The 18,132-nt window shown below is 36.9% G+C and overlaps 1 protein-coding gene and 1 long non-coding RNA gene across 2 annotated transcripts in view; one reads left to right on the top strand and one right to left on the bottom strand.

Annotated features, from left to right (window-relative positions):
* BRINP3 (BMP/retinoic acid inducible neural specific 3) overlaps positions 1–8,248 on the bottom strand; it is a 423,267-nt gene extending 415,019 nt beyond the window's left edge. Inside the window, exon 1 of the mRNA XM_043569197.1 lies at positions 7,591–8,248. The gene's annotated coding sequence lies outside the window, so the exon portion shown is untranslated. The remainder of the gene's footprint in view (positions 1–7,590) is intronic.
* A 206-nt stretch (positions 8,249–8,454) lies between these two features.
* On the top strand, positions 8,455–11,338 carry LOC122476470. Its single transcript, XR_006295499.1, has 3 exons — positions 8,455–8,766; positions 9,183–9,282; positions 10,487–11,338. It is a non-coding gene; the product is annotated as an uncharacterized LOC122476470 (long non-coding RNA).
* The last annotated feature ends 6,794 nt before the right edge of the window (positions 11,339–18,132 follow it).

Raw genomic sequence — 18,132 nt, 5'->3', positions numbered from 1 at the left:
AGAAAATGTTTTTCAGTTGTGAGAATGAGTGTTTAATGAATCTATAAAGTAGCAGTGTGCTTATATTCTGGCCACTATTTGACATTGAAAATCTAGCTTCCTCAATTCTGCTCTTCCCAAGGCAAGATTGTTTTTTAATAGTGCAATATTCTAGAGATAGCTTTTAAAATTAACAAAATGCAAGACTCCAGAAAAGTTAATAAAAAACAGCTCAATCCTGATGAGGTTGGCTGATATTCACAGAAATCAGGAAGAATAAGTCTATCTATAAGTATTCTTTCACATAACTCTATAATGGAATTTAAATGAAACACACCATTATGAGACAATAATTCTTTTAGAGCAGAGAACTACAATACATTTGAATGTAATGTTAACATATTTATTAATTTAATCAATAAATGTGTATTTTATAGATTTAATTTGCTGGAACTATATCATGGAAACTTCTTTATTAGCTATAAAAGGGAATTTGTTATGCTTTGGGTGCTTTCAAAGGCATCTATATCTGAGTAAATTAGGGTTTAGGCAGTAAAACAAACACTCTCAAAATATTAATTTTAAATAACAATAGGTCACACTGAGGGAAAATACACTTTCAACTGTAAATTTAATAAAAATTAAAATTGTGTGAGTATAAATTATGTTTAAGAAATAATAATGAATATGGAAGAGTAAGAATCTATAAGACTTCTTACATTTTTAGGTTGCATGTCATTTTTCCATATCTGAATTTATACTTTCTTGGTTAAAAATAATCATTTTAAAAATCAACACAAACCATTTATTTCATGAAAAATGCCTGGCAATCCAGTCAACTCTTTAAAAAAATATATTTGTTTTATCTTTCAATCTTAGGGGAAAATAAATTGTTAGAGAATCATAATTGGGTTTCAATTTCAATTACGGAGCATCAACTAGTTATTCATGATTTGTTACTCTGAATACAAAATTGAGAAATATCCCAGAACTGTATGCAGGAATACTTCATGTCATATATTAAGTATAGAAAAGTGGATTCATAGCTTTAGATATCATTAGCTATGGATACTTTGTAACTGGATAGGTTTGCACATGAGTAAGTGGATACCAATATTCTTAATAACTCATCAAATATGCCTTGAAATGACAGTAATGAAAGCTTTAAAATGCTATTGATGACAGTATTTGATGACCAGTATAAAATTGTTAGAGTGGCTATTTGATATCAGTTTGAAGAAGAAGAAGAAGAAGAAGAAGAAGAAGAAAAAGAAGAAAGAAAAAGAACTTCCAGATAGATTTTCAGGAAAGATCATTAGTGCTCATGATGAAAGTTCATCTTTAGAGATTCTTTTCCTCTTTTCTAGAATAGTATAAACATGATTATACTATTCCCTTCTTTTAACAATCACGATCATCCATTAACAGTCAATAATATTCAAACACAAATTATTTTTTTCTTTTGTTCTCCTTTAGAACTTATAAATTGTAAACATTAAAATCATAAAACCATATAGCAGCAAATGGAGAAACTGCTCAATTACACACCTAAATGTCTAAATGAAAATATCCACATAGTTGCTAAATTAAAACAGCAACAATGCCAGATGTCTCCTAATTAATTCTGGTAAGCTGAATATTAGTTTATAAACAATGTTCGAAATTTAAAGTCTGACATTTTTTGAGTTACTCCATTTTTAAAGTTGCTACATGAGAACAGTTGACCTTATGTTCAATTAAACTGACAGGAATCATCAGGTTAATAACAAAAATTTGCTAAGAAATCAGACGTTCCTTTCACTAACTGACACTGAAAAGTTAATGAAGAATAACTACTCTTGTAAATGTGACTATTGTCCCAGAAATACATTAAAGCCAAGGTAAATATAATGTAATTAAGAATTAGTGTGCCTCAAGGAATGCATTCTTCAACTTCTGTTTTGTTTTTCAGCTACACAATATCAAAACAAAAAGAAAACATTATTTAAATTCATTAGACACCGTGACACCATATACCAAGAATATTTGATACTATCATTAAAAAAAAAAAAAGTTGTCAACATCATTACTTCTTCATGGAAGGAGAACTGTATCCAAAAAGGCCAAAAATAAATAAATAAATAAATAAATAAATGTAAATGCTATCTTTTTCAAAATATATTTTGTTTTCAGAACATGTTTGTCTATTTAAAGCATCTTCATCTCTTATGTCATTTATCTATAACAACACTATAGATATTATTTTCCCCCATTTGAGAATTGAGGAAAATAAATGAAGAGTGGTCAAGAAATTTCACTAGGATCATATTACTGAGGTAGAGCTAGAATTGACATTGAGGAAGGAATCCTAAACCCATCTCACTCTACGTATCACAATAACCCACTGCTAGGAAATTAAGAGAAAAATATTAAGACTCTTAGGAGCTTACGTCATTAATCAGAAGTCATAATCATAATATCCAAATACCTTTGTGGTATTTTTTCATGAAAGATGAATTTATGCTCAACTTGCCACATTGGTGTTACATTTCTGTTTGTGTCTGAACTTCAAACTAATACCCAATTTTCTAGATTGCTAAAATTGCAGACACTTATTCCAGTCAGTAACTGCTCGTTTTAAAAAGAATATGGAAAAAAAAATCAAAATAGCAGGAAATACAGGAAACTCAAGCATAGGTTGATAACAAAGTATCAAAGTTTTGAAGTCCTACAAGTTAAGTTCTTTGCACTTGTAGAGGGAAACACACAAAGACACTATTCTGAAAATAAATTCCATTTTTATTTAAAGAACATACAAATCTAGCAATAAGGTTAATTTTATATATGCATGTGTGTATATATAATCCATACAAGTGCACCGCGCGCGCACACACACACACACACACACACACACACATTCTTTTAGAATCCCAAAGGTTTCTTCCTATTTAGACTTAATTTAGTTACCTATATATACCAATCATTTTACATGAAGAAAATCAAGATGTACTGTATTTTATTTAAAAATCTACATTTCCACTGTAATGTTGAGTTTAAGAAAATATCTTGTGAGAGGCTAGAATAACACATTATCTGATTAAATGATAAATGAAATCAATCATATAGGTATTGTGCATATTTCACTTCAAAAACATTATTAAAGCAATGTATATTTAAATAAATACTTTCTCCACCCACCCAAAAGTGGGCGTACACACACACACACACACACACACACACTGAACATGTTCACTACAATAAAATTCTAGAGGGTAAAATGCAAAAGAACTGAGGAATTGGGAAGAATTGAAGAATTGGAATTCATTGACAAATTACTTTCTCCAGTGGAGTAAAAACTACCTCTTGTATCAAACTCCCTTTTAAGAAAAGCACTATAACTTTGCAATTTTATGACCCAAAGTTGCAATTATCCTTCTTATATCTTCAAGATGTTATCAGTGAGCCTTACAAGCAGAAAAATTATTGATCAGAAATCCACATCAATAAATGTAAGTACTAAATTATTTCCAGGGAAAATCTTAAAGAATACAATTTCTTAGAGAAGAGAAAGTGTTAGAAATAAGTAGGATAGTTTTAGAATTGGGTTTCACTAATTTTTTCATTATATGGGGACTCCAGACTCCTTCAACATGTAAGCAAAACATTACAAAACATTATCAATACTAACAAAACTTCACACATTCAAAACATGTGTTGTCATTTTAATTAAGTATTTTTTTTGTTAAATCTAATAGTAGAAGAAATCTATTAGCTGCTAAAATTATACATCTACAAAACTTAAAATTTAAAAAAAGCTTTATTTATGAGAGATTAACTATAATTTTCTAAATTTGCTTATTTTTCAGTTTGCAACTAGTTTTCCAAGCCCAAAGATTTCTATACTGGGGTTATATGAAACATTGCCTTAGGGCAAGCTCCTTTCTTAACCTATTTGAAAGCCCAACCAACCCCCACCCCAATAATTTTTTTTGAAAGTGAGAAAATAATAGGACTATAACCCATTAAACATTTCTCTCAAATAGTAAGAATTAAATTGCTAGTTCAAGATGCCCTTAATAATCTCCAATTGTCCTTATATTAAGGTCTGTGACCTTAACAAGAAGCACAATTTCAAGGCATTTCTTCAACTACTATTTTACATACTTCATCAGGGTAATGCATCCCTCCCTCCAACTCTGTACCCTGCCCATTTCTTCCTTTGACCTCTGCCCAGTTTATGATTTTTGTAGCATTGTTACACATTTCAATGAATGCAAGTTAAACATTTATTGATTTAAACGGCTCACAAATATGAATACCAAGAAGTTATGCATCATAGGAGAACCATCTGAAAATACATGTATCCCATCTCTTGAGGCAGAAAAAAGATTATCACAGGATTGGTCAAATGCAGGTTACATGGTTGTCAATAAAATATAGACCTTCAGTCCTTACCTGCTTAACTGCATGATGACAAATCTAAACAGCATGCAAAAAAAAAGTCTCAAAATTCTGAATCCTCTGTCTTCGAGGCTGCTGTGACAGTTTTATACCCTGATGCTTTCTTCTTTGCTTACATACATTTGAATGGCTAGAATATCTGTAAGCAATAGTGGGGTTATTTTGCAACCCCAGTCACCTCTTCCTCTTTTCAAGCCTCTGGTTGGCATCTCACACAGCTCTAAACAGGCATCTTATCTTCGGAGGCAGAGCCTCCCCAGCCTTTTCCAGACCGATCCCCATTAGAAGGAGGTCCCTGCTCTAAAGGGTTGATCACGTTCTCGACCTGGTGCAGAGTAAAACGCTCTCTGGTTCAACTCCTGGGGACTAGGAGAACAGCCATCAGAGACTTAAACTCTCTGCCACTGCCTGGCTGCAGAACCAGCAGTAACCAGCGGCCAAGAAGCACCACCCCCTCCAGGACAGCGGAGGGGAGCGCGCCCAGTCCCAGATCCTCCTACCTCCCGCCCCACCTCCAGAAAGGGGGAAACAAAAAATAAAAGCCCAACTGGAAAGTGGGTCTAATATAAGCCACACGGCTCCCAACCCCACTCTTTGCTTTAACTTCAGCCTTATATCACAAGCTCCATCTCCAAGTTGAAATTCAACTCTCTCTCCTCCCCCCCCCCCCCCCCCCAGATTCTTGCGAGTTGGTGAAGGCAGACAGGGAATGACGGTCAATGATACTTTAACACGGAGCCTGAGAAGTCAGTTAGCAAGCGAGTCCGACTAAGCAGGGGGATGAAGAGGGCGATTAGGGTTTTACAAAGCGGGCATGCTGAAGAGCCGTCATTTATTAGTCTTAGACATAGCTCATTAAAAAAATAAAATAAAATAAATAAATAAATAAATAAATAAATGCAAATGCAGAAGGGCGTTGATAAGAGAGTCTAGAGCTCCCAAGTCTGTCCTCTCACGCAGAAAAGAGGTTTTGCTCAAGTTTGGCCTGAGGCAGGCTGGAAACGGAGCGTTGGGCACGGACGCAGCCCCCCGGCGCGCCCCGCGCTCCAGGGCTGCGGTTGCCCACACCGAGCACTGTGCGCCGCAGGGGCTGAGTGCGGAGCCTGCGCTGGCCGGGCAGAGTGCGGGACACAGTCCCTCCCCGCGCCGCCATCCCCACACCCAGCGCCGAGCCTAGGGCCAGGCAGGCCACCGGGCACCTTGTCGTCCGCGCTCTCCGCGCCCAGGTGGCCTAGGCGTTGCCAGGAGCTGCGGAGAAGCCTCCAGGCACAGTCGCCTGTTGATAGCCCTCCGGTTAAAGCGTCCTTGGCGGTGGCAGAGCCTTTCAAGCGTAAATGTCCCCTTTCCCAAGCCTGAGTTTCAGGCTAGAATATAGCAAAACGCACTTACCTCAACAACGTACGTCTGTGCTTCACTGGAGTAGACTAGGTTAGGAAGAAAAGATCTGACTGCACTGAAAGTTGCGTTTTTTGGTTTGTTTTTAGGTGTTTTGGGCTTTTTGTTTTTTTCCCCTAACCCCCCTCCTGCACCCTTGCGCAATAGCAACAGTCCTCCAAAGAGGATATTTGAATGGGTGAATTATGCGAAGCCCTCGTTTCTTCAAGTAAAGTCAGGGCTGCTGATGGCACTTGTCAGACAGGACGACCAGACTGGGAAGGAGACTAGGTAGAAACTAGTGACGGGTGAGGGGCGCCAAGTGGTGTGGACCACAGTCTCAGCCCGGCTCTGATGGGCTGCTGGTGGAAGCCAAGGGGGGAAAGCCCTTGAATCCTGAGACTGGGGGATGGGGTGACGCTGCAGCTGGAGTACTTTTATGTCTGGAAGCTAAAAGGGCTTTTGAATTAAAAAAAGCATTACTTAGGTCGTCGCGTCAGCCATCAATGAGGGCAGGAACAGTTCTTTCCGAGAAATTAAAAAACAAAAAACAGAGACAGAGAGAGCGAGAAAGGGGGGGAAAAAAGAGAGATAAAAGGAAAATGAAGAACGAAAAGACGTAAGGGAAGTAAGAAAAGCTTAAACAATAGGTTCTCACCTCCATCCATCCCAGTAAAGAGAAATATTGTAGAATCCAGGAACTTGTTCTTAAGGGGGGCTGGGTGGAGGTGAGGGGGTCACAGAGAAAACCCTCAAACCTTAGAATGCACTAGGGATAACTAACACACGCAGGCTTGGCATTTAATTAATACACTGTCTTTGTCAATATGTGAAGTAAAAGCTAAGATTTAAATGTTCCTCAACATACCTATACTTAGAGGGGGAGTGATAATCATAACTGTCAGTTAAGCCCATAAAAAATGTTCATAAAAGCCAAAAACACTGCCATATTAACATACTTATTAAAAATTGAGTCTGGGGGCTGAACAAGTGTGAAGAGTGAGGTAATTAAATTTTTCATATGAAGTCTGTCCCTGAATTTCAATTTATTAGAACGAAGATAATCAGTGCTTCCTTCCGATGGCTTTCTTCCTCTGAAATGAGTACTGTGTGTCCAATTAGCTGTTCACTAGCTAAATTCATAAAATCAGAAATATACTAAATATGGTGCCTGTATTGAAATACAATACCCAAAATAATATGCTCATGTGTGATTTGGGATACTGTGAGAAAAAAAAAATGGTGCACTTAAAACTCCCACTCTTCTTCTTACCATAGAGTGGCTATTAGCACTTAGTGTCCGGCTAAACCCATAAAAATACACTTAACAAAAGTCCTCCTTCAGTCGTGTAATTGCTTGCAATGAACAAATGCTGACCTGAACAACCTTCTGAAGATCAGAGACTAGTGAACTTTCTCAGACCCTGAAATTTTCTTGAAGGTTTCTTTTAAGCTTACTCTTAGATAAACATATAAAATTTGACCTTTCAAATGGCACAAGAATGCGGGCCAAGAAGCATTAATGGGAGGGGGGAGGGGTGGTTAATGTTTCCTATAACCTGTAATATAAATGAGGACAGAAATAAATAATGTAAAAGGTGATGGGATAATTCATCACATGGGTTGTATCTTGGTAGCACAATTGCAACTAATATACTAATCAATTAACAGTCACATAGATGTTTGAGTTCTGAAAGTAACAAAAAATATTTTTTTAATGAGATATTGTCTCAACACAGCTCATTAAAAATAACACTAGCAATAAGTTTCTAATAAAATGTAAGGAGAATAACTTACCAGAGGACATTTCAGGAAGCAAGATGACTGTGAGAAAAAGATATCCAGGATTCAAACAGATATTCCATGATCTTCCAAATTAAGGTAGTGATGAGCTGCAGGGTGGTGGAACTTTGAAAAAATCAGCAGTTCCTGGTGGCATGTAACCAACTAAAAACCAGTTACACAGAAAGCCACGGAACCCCCAAGGAAAAGAAGCAACATGCGAAAGAGGTGCCTTTTATTTTGGGGGGTGGGGGGCTTATTTGTGAAGATCCTTGGGCAGACAAAGTGAAAATTTACTGACTGTAACATGCCCATACAGTGGGGAGAAATAGAAGCGGTGTAACCCCAGAGAACAGGAGGTGAGATACAGATAAATCTGCAAAGAGAAGTAAAAGGATGTGCTGAAGACAAGAGATAAAGAGAGAACTAGTGAGCAGGGCTGTAGTCATCCTGATAGATTCAGCAGCAGGAATGATTTAGGCTGCTGGGAAGGATCCAATGAGAATTCAAGAGGGCACTGCTTCGGAAATCCTGCTCTGATCTTCCCACTCTCAGTTCTTTAAGAGTTACCTGCGTTGGGCACATTATTATTAGGATTAATAGTTTTCCATCAGTGTATTTCACTAGGATTTCCCTTGAACTCTCTCACTCGCGGCAACTGAGGGAGGCGTAGTAAGGAATCCCAGCACACCCCCCCCCCCCTCCCAAATAAGCCCCTGTGGTCACTTTAGGACGACCAAATCATCAGAGGTTTGCACTGGGGCGGGGGAGGGGGGGGGTGGTAATCGAGGGGCTGAAGATGCGGAGGAGGCCGAGTGGCCGGGCGCTCTCGGGGGCGCTGTGCCGGAGGCTCGGGCGCGGGGGCCTGGAGCGGTTGTTAGCAGCTGCAGCGGCGGCAGCGGGAGCCCTCCCGGGTCCTGTTTTCTCGGAGAATTCTGCAGCCCGCGACTCAAGGCAATTCGGTTCCACCCGAAACCTCAGCTCCAAATGCCTTGTTTTAGAAGCTGGGGCTTTGGAGGTTCTGAGGACCGTTCCTGGGGAGGCGGGTGACAGTCTGTGAGGTTCTCGCGGCCCCTCTGGTTCCTGCACAGTTACCGAGGGAGAGAGTGCTAGAAATGGCTTTGCTGCCGAATGCATTATCTTGCCATTTTCGTATCCCGATACAGCACGCACGATCGCCTGATCGATCGGGTAAGATTAGCTTTGTTCCTTCTCTCTTTTCCTCTCCACGGTCCCATCCCTTCTACAAGCCCAAACCCCAACCCAAATCGCAGTCTCTCGTCTCTCTCTCTCTCTCTCTCTCTCTCTCTCCCTCTCTTTCAAGTGAGGAACTTCCCTTTCCTCTTTGAAACCTACTTCCCCAGGGGATTGCTTGTGTGACTAGGGGCTGGTAACTCTCTTCGTAGATGATTTATATTTTGGCTGTGAAATGATTCCCCCCTCGCCACCCTCGGTCCCCTCCTTAGGGAAGGTCCCTCCCTCCCCATGGGTTCCCTGTCTGAGCTTGGATCTGGATGAAGAGCGCTGTGGGAGTCTTTTGCCCTCTGCTCTACCTTCCTCTGGACCCTGAAGCTTAAGCATTATCCGCCTCTCTCTCTTTTTTTCAGAAATAGGAGGGAAAGGTAGAGTGGAAATTGATTTCTTGCAGAGACTCAGGCGCCGAATGATAGAGGGAATAAACATTTGCCCTGGATAAAAATGTTCTTGGTAAGTAATCTTATTTTCTGCGGTTGAAAAGGAAACACATTGCTTCTCACTGGCCCATCCCCCACTCCATTCATTTATTTGCTCTCTGTATGTAAATCACGAGCTGGGTCAGTGGAAATTTTCTTTTCCCTCTTCCTAGGAGAATAGCAGCGTGTAAGGGTGAATTTGAACTAGGGGGCTTTTAAGGAGGCAATATGAAGGCTTTAAGGCGCTTCAGTTCTTATATTCCAAACCTACACACAGGTAAAGCTGATTCCCGCTTGCTTGTTAGAAGAGTATTTAAATATCTCCTTTATTTCTTACTAACACTTTTCTTTCTCAAAATGAAGAAAACCGGTACTGTAGTAGCTCCGTGTCCATGGTTTTCATATATTTTGGCCATGCTCTAAAATATGATATTCTTTCCACTCCAGAAATAAGAATGTGTATTCAGCTGAAGCTTAATAAGTAAGCTTTAAGCTAAAGGTAACTTAAAGCTCCCATACCCCTTACTAACCTGTACATCTTTGTTCCAACTCTTGTACCAGATACAAATTATTAGCATCCAAGATAGCTATTTGCATGTTGTGGTGATAGCTATAAATTCAGAAAGCCCTCTGGTTTTCATGAGTCTATAGCACCCCCAGCCTGCATTTGCTCATTATGTGAAGAGTGTAAAAGAGGGAGGAAGCCAAACACCTCTTGATTGTGCTTACATCACATGTCACTAAGTGTGCAGAATAATCCACCTTGCAAATTGTGTGAACTTGGTTTATCAAGCGTAAGCTGACTAGTGTGGATGTGAAAAACTAAAGGAGACTTGCTCTAACAGAAATTATTGCCATTTTGAGTTACAGATATTTTACTGGTACAATATCGGTATTATTTTTTCTCCATTGTTGTCATACCTTACACTGTACACCCCTTATTCCCAAATTTTAACGATAAAGAATAAGCTATTCCTGATACAAATAGGATGGTTTTAATTTCATCTAAAGTATCTGACATTAAAATTCCATTGATAAGAATAGACTTTATTTCAAGTCATCAATTTTCTAGAAATCTCTACTAGGAAATCCCAGAAGAGAGATAGCTAAGTGTCATATTACAACATAAAGGCAAACTGTGCATGTGCACAAGTATCTATAGTCGTTATTACTATCAAAATTGTCCAGGGAAAAAATTTCATGTGTGTGTATAACTTTTCTTTTCTTTCTGTTCTTAGGCTGTGTTCCAGCCCTAATAAGGACCTAGAGCAGAAGTTTTTCTTCAGTGATCTAATTTTACCCAAAAGCTCATTTCTGTGTTATGTCTCTGTTTTACGCAGGCTGACAAATGTTGGTAGGGGGATGGGTACCCCGAATTAAATTTGTTACAAACTCAACCTTAACAGTTGTGATGTATTAGACAGCATATTTTTCATGTAAGATTTAATATGCTGCTAAACTTACTTACCTAAATTGTGATTCAAAGAAATACAATTGGTTTTTGAGGACCCAACTTGACTTAAGTTAGAAAGTATAATATTAAAATTTTTATTTTATATGTAAAATAAATGCAAGATTGATGTTCTTTTAAATATTTGGAGAATAAAAAGTACAGGATTAAAAAATATTAATTCTGTGACCCATGTTTCCTTAACTTTAACATAGTTAATAGCACTTAAAGTTTATTAAACTAGCTAAGTCTTTGAGCATTATACTAAATCATATGATTAAGTGTGATGAACCTCAAAATAGAGCCATAGGCTTTTACATCTGTTAGCTAGCTTTTACCTGGTTTGTACTTAGATCTGTCTCAAAAGTTATACATTATAAGTTTATACTCAGCATGTCTTTTCCTGGATCATCTCAATGCATATCTACAATGGGTATCTAAGCACATTTTAAATTACTGGTAATGTTTTTATTTACTATCCTGGATCCTTCTTTTTAGTGGTATAGGTACCACGTGATATATTTGTTAACTATTAATCCACAAAAATGTCTAATCTAAAAGCAATATTCAAGGTATATTTATTGTATTGGGGAAATTGTGAGTCAGTTTGCTTTGTCAATAAAAATCTCAATATGCTTCAGATTGTTTTAACCTTAAATCAAAATTATACCAAAAATGTAGAAGATAAATAAATTCAAACTGTTCCCTGCATATGAAAGGGTCATATCACACACAGGTATGCATATATAATTTCCCTCATTAGAATATTTAAATTTCTTTAGTCTCTGATATATGTTTATTTTGGTTTTAGATCTTTCTCTTTGAAAGTGCCTAAAGTTTCTTAAATACCTAAGTGTGCAGGCATCTGCTTGCCTTACTCCATAAAATGAATGTGCTGCTAAATAAACTGAGCCAATATATTTGAATCTCAAAAAAAGTACAGCACTGTTCCCCACTTATCCACAGGGGATACATTCTAAGACTCTCAGCTGATGCCTAAAACCATGGATAGTAGAGAACCCTAAATACACTATGTTTTTCCTCCACATACACACCTATGATAAAGTTGAATTTATGTATTAGGCACAGTAAGAGTTGAACAATAATAAAATAGAACAATTACAAAAAGATGGTGTAATAAAAGTTATGTGAACGTGTCTCTCACGTATCGTATTGTGATGTGTGTATTGTACTATACTCATCTTTTTTCTCCTTGTGATGATGTGAGATGATAAAATGCCTAGGTGGTGAGATGAAGTAGGGTGAATGACATAGGCACTGTGACATAGCGCTAGGCTACTGTTGACCTTCTGACTACTTGTCAGAAGTTTCCGGAAACTGAAGCTGCGGGCAGGTAACTGAAACCGGGGAGAGTGAAACCAGAGATAAGAGGGGACCACTGTATGTTGGAACTTGAAGGAACTTTAATGACCATTGAGTCTAACTCCTTCATTATGATGAAGAAATTGAGAACCAGAGGGGTTAAGTGATTCGTGTAATCATTCACTAACCGGTAATCCAAGGAACTTTAAATGTAGTTTTCCTAACTTCTTAGGTAGTATTCATTGTAAATCCATTAAACTGTAACACTAGCTGTTAAAGCAGCTATTGTTTAAGATTGGGATAAGGAATAGATGAAAGAGAAGGTAGTACAAAGATGAATAAATTGTGTCCTTATTGGAGTTTATTTTGTTGACAACTAATACTCTCCATTGTAGAAATTTTTTATTTCCCTATCATGGTTTATATTCCCCAGTTCCCCCCACCCTCGCCCCACCCCATCCCTGCCCTCAATAGTTGGGGGACATTTCTTGGTGTAATTTTACTTTCTCAGAAAAGATTCTCAGTGTTTTTGTACTTCACTAGGTTGTTTCCTAGACTATTACCAACCACCCCCTACACAACCTTAACGTGTAGATAATTCCTACACCCACAATAGGACATTCCATCATGTCACCTGCAGTTCTACTTTTAAATTTCCCTACCGATATAAAAAATAGAAGTGTATGGAGAAGAAAGCCATCATCTCAAAATAAGAAGGTTAATTAAACTTATATCTGAAACCACACACATACACACAGACACACACATGTACAATAAGAAATAAATGCAGAGACTAAGACAGTACATTGTGATGGAAACATTATTATGCAAAAATAAATCCATGTTCCATTAACAAAGAGCTTTCTTAATATGAGAAAAGTTATAAAACTTCAGTGGTTTAGGAATATTCAGTTTTCTGGAGTGACTGAAGCCATTCTTCTTCATTCCTTCATAGACATCAATATTTGAGTAACATGCAAGTTACTTTTTTTGGAAATAACAAACCTAAAAGACAAATATCAATAACGAAATCCATTGACAGTTATTATTCAAAGGGATTATTGTTCTTAGATTAAATAAGAATAAAAGCAAATGTGAACATATTTTTAAATGTATTCAATGTGCTCTTATTCACACTAATCTGAAATATTGCAAAAGATGGAATACATATGAGAAAGAATATATATTGGTTATTTTACATTTTAAAGATCAAAAAATTCTACTCTTATTTAAAACCTATCTGTTGTTGAATAAAAATTTCTAATTGTTAAAGAGAAATGTAAGTAGATTCATAGAATATTTTGAAGAACCTACTATAGACCTGCCTCTTCAAATAGGTTATCTCAATATCTACTGTGCAAGTTGGTTACAAGCACTTCATATACGCAATGACAGTCTCAAAGAGCTTCATTAATTTGTCCAAAGTCACAAACTAAGTAGAAGATTCAGAATTAGAAATCAGGTTTTATGACTCCAAAGTCTAGGTGGATTCCCGTTGCACTTTTCTATCACATATAAATTACTGGGATACTAGAAGCATTCTGGAAGCATTTGTTAAATAGCATCTGTATTGCTGTATGTGTTTTTGTGTGACTAATAATGTCTTCACAGACATGTAATAGAATTCAGAGCCTAACCTATTTCAGAAAAAAGCTGCCTACTATCAATTTCATGAAGGAGAAACCATGACTGTGTTTTCATATTTATGCTCACCCCTCTTGCTTTGAATCCGCACCAGTTAGTACAAGACCTTACACAGAGAAGGAACTCAATAACTGTTTATTTAATGGATGAAATTAAGTACTAAACTTAACATTCCATCTTTAATATTCCTACAAGGACTTACTGTATTTAATTTTTATCCAACATTTAGAAATGTTATTACTAAGTGGCAGCATTTTTCAAAATATTTTCAGAATATTTGACATATATTTGGCCTTAGTAAACCATTTTTAAAATGATGACCCCTTCCTATTGCATGAGACTTTGTATTTTTATAAATACCTTATTATCCATCACACTAATTTATCCTTTCACCATGCTGTAAATTAAAGCATTTCATTTATTTGAGAATAAGGGAAATAAAGTATGAAGAAATTAAAGCACTATTATTGATTACTAAAAGAAACAATTGAGCTGTTTTTATCCACCATATTATATTTCTAACTTGTTGGAAATAAGATATGTGTTAGTAAATTCTTCAACTGTCAACTTTTGCAAGTAAAATATATTTATAGAAGAGAGAAAAGTTTCTAATATTATGAGCTGAATCATAAAACTATCAGTTTATATAACATTTTGCTAATCAGACTTCTTAGAATTAAGATATTTGATATTCACAAAAATGATTGTTTCTAAATTATTTATAGTTCCAAAATCTATTCATGAGTACAATGACCAAAATATGTTCATTGGGGTAGTGGTCATATGGATTAATGCATTATCAACTGACATGAATAAACGTCACTATTTTAAAAGTTTTTTTAATGTTTACTCTTGAGAGAGAGAGCCCACACAAGCATGAGTGGGGGAGGGGCAGAGAGAGAGAGGAAGACTCAGAATCTGAAGCAGGCTTCAGGCTCTGAGCTGCCAGCACAGAGCCAACGTGGGGCTCAAACTCAAGAACTACAAGATTACTTCGCGACCTAAGCTGAAGTTGGATGTTTAACCGACTGAGCCACCCAGGTGCCCCAAACTTGCACAATTTTTGAAGTAACTTATAAAAGTAACAATTTTGAAAACATTCAAGATATGATAAGATACAGCTTCCTTACAATCCTTCCTTGTATCTGAATTTCAATGATTATTTGGTCTGGTAGAAAGAATAAAATTTCCCATAACATCCACATTCTAATTCCCAGGATGTGTGACTGTGTTACCTTGAGTAATTTAAGGAGTTTTGTAAATTTCACAAGGGTAAGGACCTTGAAATATAGAGAGCAGCCTAGACGAGCTGTGTCTTCCTTATATAATCACAAACATCTTTATAAGAGAAAGGCAAAAGGATGGAGTCAGAGAAAGACATGTGATGACAGAAACAGATGGAAGGACGAGGGACCATTAGCCAAGGAATGCAGTTGAGACACCCTCTAGAAGCTGAAAAAGGGCAGGAAACAGATGATACCCTAGAGCTTTCAGAAGAAATTAAGCCCTGCTAATCCATTTTAGACTTCTGACCTACAAAATCGTTGAGTTAATAATTTGTGTTTTTTTTAAGACACTATACGTTTGTGGTAATTTGTAACAGCAGCAACAGGAAACTAATAAAGCCAGTCATGCAAAGAGTTCAAAAATAAGTAGTATGTTCTCTCCTCTCTAGGAATTTTAAGATTTTGCAGCAAATTCTTGCTTCATGGGCATTCCATTCCTCCAGATATTGAACAAACCACTGTCTTTCATCAGGTTGAAACTTGATTTCCTCAAAAAGCAGGGTGATTCATCCAACATGGTTACATAGAGCATGAATAGAAACCAGGGTGGGGACAACTAGACAATAGCTCTAGTCTCCGGAAATAAACTAAAAATTTAAGAATTTATAATAGTATATGGCTTTACTCATTTACTACATACTGCTAGCATAGAGTCTTACACATATTAGCAGCCAATGCATGCTGATTTGGTTGTAACAAATATTGATGCAGGTAAGAAAGTAAATAATAATCATTACATTTGAAGAGTATATGAAAATTAGATGGTATGAAGAAAAGATACTAAGCATAATATAATAGTAAGTGCAGAAGCCAGTGAGAATTAGCAAAATATTAACAGAAATGTGAGATCAAAATGAGACCACAACAGAGTGACTGACAGGATGTAGGAGGATTTTTATTTTCATGGAAAGATAGATATGAAGCAATTTGATCATTTTCTCCTTGTATTTTATACAGTATTGCAATCAGGGAAAGAACCTGAACATTTACCTAATTAGGATGCATCATTAATTTTACTGTCTCATGAACTCCTAAGGCCTTTCACCCCTTGTAGAAATAAAAGAAACTGAGCTACTTGATTGCCAATTCTCTTGGTGTCTCTAAATCTCCGTAATGCGTGTACTTCCTATTCTGAAGAAATACATACCTTGTAGGAGGAAGAAAAACAATCCTTCACATTGATCATGGAGTTTTGCCTCTGAGGAGAAAATATGAATTTACAGACAAAAGCAATTTTAAAAGACTATATAAAATGAATTCATTTCATATTTATGGAAGGAGACCAAGCCTAAAAGTCAATTCAACAAGTATTTATTGAGCATTTATTCAACAATCATTTATTGATAGTATTATATATAAGAAGCAAGGTTCTAAATGTTATAAGGACATAAAAATAAATAAGTTACAGTCTTTATGTCCTAGTAGGTGGATAAGGAGAGTATACTGATAAATATAAAGGTACTTTTGACTCTATCCCACATTCTATTCACATCATCAATCATCCTTTTATTAGAAAGAAAAACAAATTTATTGTCATCTGTGGGCCAAGTACATCTTAGGATAATATGCTGAATAAGATAAGCAAAATCATGGACATCAAGCATCTTACAAATACTGACGGAATCATAACAGCAACACAAAAGAAAACAACAAACTGACATTTGAATAATTGCTGGTGTCTTTAGGCATAAGATCTCTTCAGCAATAAGTATATCATGCTTCACTTATTTACATTACTTACTAGCTTCTGAAAGCATGTAACTGTTTTTACCTATTGCCTACATTTGTTGGCAGGAGGAGCTTGCTTAGTGTTTAAAGGGTGACAGTTTCAGCAGAGTGATTTTTTTTGTCAGTATAAGTTTAAATTTTTTTTTCAACGTTTATTTATTTTTTTGGGACAGAGAGAGACAGAGCATGAATGGGGGAGGGGCAGAGAGAGAGGGAGACACAGAATCGGAAACAGGCTCCAGGCTCTGAGCCATCAGCCCAGAGCCTGACGCGGGGCTCGAACTCACGGACCGCGAGATCGTGACCTGGCTGAAGTCGGACGCTTAACCGACTGCACCACCTAGGCGCCCCTGTCAGTATAAGTTTAAAATTAACAACTCCAATGCCATTAATTCAACCACACTTTTAATTTTGTCTAATGCACAGTTTAGTGGAGTCAGCAGAATGGGTGCAACAATCTGATACACGGCAATTCAAGGATCCAGACGCCTTCTATCCCATGACCCATTGTTTCACTAAGTCCTCTGATATTGTCTATTCATTTGGTAAATGTGGGAAAGACCAAATGTTGAGGGAGAATTACTTAGGAGATTTTATGGGCCAGATCCACAAGTGGTCCATATCCTTTCCATTCACATTCCATTGACCAGAACACATTCTTATGACCGCATCTAACCAAAAAAGAAGCTGTGAAATGAAATAAAATTTCATGTCTAGAAAGAAGAAAAGAATATGAATAGTAATCTGCTGGACTGATATTCTCAAACATTGATTGTACTTTCAGTCCAGGACAGAGACTTTAACTTTGTTTGTTGTTATGATCGTGTCAGTATTAGAAGAAGGAATTTGATAGGTGATGCATTGCTTGGTAATAGAAGGAAATCTAGTCCTTGTCAGCATCTAGAATGGGCTCTGCAAATGGTTGATACATAATAAATTTTTGTTAATGAATGAATACCTATGGCTTTGGATGTTCCCATACAATATCCCTATACCCAAAATTGGCACTCAATTTTATATCCACAGATCTTAAAAGTTTTTGCAAAAATAAACTCAAAATAAACCTCAGACCTAAGTATAATATGCAAAACTATAAAGCTCCTAGAAGTTACTAGGAAGAAATCCACATGAGCTTGAGTTTGGTAATTACTTTTTATTTTATTTATTTTATTTTTATTTTTTTAATTTTTTTAATGTTATGTATTTTAGAGAGACAGAGAGAGCATGAGTGGGGGAGGGGCAGAAAGAGATGAAGACACAGAATCCAAAGCAGGCTCCAGGCTCCCAGCTGTCGGCACAGAGCCCGACACGGGGCTCAAACTCACAGACCGTGAGATCATGACCTGTGCTGAAGTCGCACGCTTAACCAACTGAGCCAACCAGGTGCCCCAGGAAATCACTTTTAGATACCTTTTGGTCTGCCAAAGATTCCATTAAGAGAATGAAAAAGCCA

The sequence above is a fragment of the Prionailurus bengalensis genome, chromosome E4 (genome assembly GCF_016509475.1).
Source record: "Prionailurus bengalensis isolate Pbe53 chromosome E4, Fcat_Pben_1.1_paternal_pri, whole genome shotgun sequence".
NCBI lineage: Eukaryota > Metazoa > Chordata > Mammalia > Carnivora > Felidae > Prionailurus > Prionailurus bengalensis.
This window is presented reverse-complemented; position numbering and strand designations above follow the sequence as displayed.